This window comes from Mauremys mutica, unplaced genomic scaffold (assembly GCF_020497125.1).
Source record: "Mauremys mutica isolate MM-2020 ecotype Southern unplaced genomic scaffold, ASM2049712v1 Super-Scaffold_100108, whole genome shotgun sequence".
Lineage (NCBI taxonomy): Eukaryota > Metazoa > Chordata > Testudines > Geoemydidae > Mauremys > Mauremys mutica.
In genome coordinates, this window is record NW_025423270.1 from 1,374,482 (window position 1) to 1,375,586 (window position 1,105).

A 1,105-nucleotide genomic window follows, 5' to 3' on the forward strand; every position below is an offset into this window, starting at 1 on the left:
CCTTTGCCTCTAACCCCGGCATCCCCCCCTGCACCCAAGTGGGGAACCTGACCTGGATGCACAAAGCAGCTGGCATTGCTGCTCGCTCCCCCACTGGACTGCTGCTCCCCCGCCCCACGCAGCGCTGGGGGGCTGGGAGAGGGGAGCAAGGAGCGACGTCAGGGCTTCCTGCACCCAGGTCGCTTTCCCTGCAGGCTGTGTAAGGGGAGGGCAGGAGAGCAGCTGCTCCTGATGTCTCAGCACAGCCCAGGTGGGGAAGTGACCTGGATGCAGGGAGCCCTGGTGTGTGTGTGTGTGTGTGTGTGTGTGTGTGTGTGTGTGTGTGTGTGTGTGTGTGTGAAGGTAGTATGTGCCTGAGTGAGTGAGCGCGCTGTCTCTTTAACCAAGTTCTCAGGGTCAGGAGCCTAAACTAGGCTTGTTCAGTCACAAGCAGCTGCCGGCAGCTTTGGCCCCAGAGAGGCAGCAGCACACGCAGATTCCCCCCGTCCCGTCACCCCAGCTCAGTGGAAATCAGTACCTGGGTTGGGGGGAGGGGATCACCCCGCCATCAATCAGCACCTCCCCCCTGCAGAGCAGTCAGGAGGATGCTCCCAGTCGGGGGTGGACGGGGCGACTCCAGGGGTGAACGGGGGGTTGGGGGGACAGGAACAGCAGCAGCTGCACACGTGGAGCAGGGCGGAGAGGGGCCCCTCTGCTCTGGAGCAGTCACCTGGCTCAGACGGCTGGTCGTCCAATTTCCCCCTGCAGCTCAGGTCTCTCCCACTCCCCCACGCAGCTGCTTATCTGCCTCCCTGTGCTGCTTTCATCAGCCCAGCGAGCCTCTCGGCAGCAGGTCAGGTGGGAATCCAAACCCTGCGCCCGGCACCCCCTTGGGTGGGGCACCCGTACGGCCCCCCCTAAAGGCCGGTCCTGGGTGGGGAGCAGAATTGATCCCCTCCACTGTCCCCTGTGGGGAAGAGTTTGGGGGAGTTCAGTCCCCGATTTTTATTTTCTGTCTCTCCAGCACTTACTTGGGTTTGTTCTCTGCCTTTCCATCCCCAATTCTGAGATTTCTCCTCTCTTCTAGCAGGTGATGGGGTGGTGAGGGAGAGCGAGGAGCAGAATC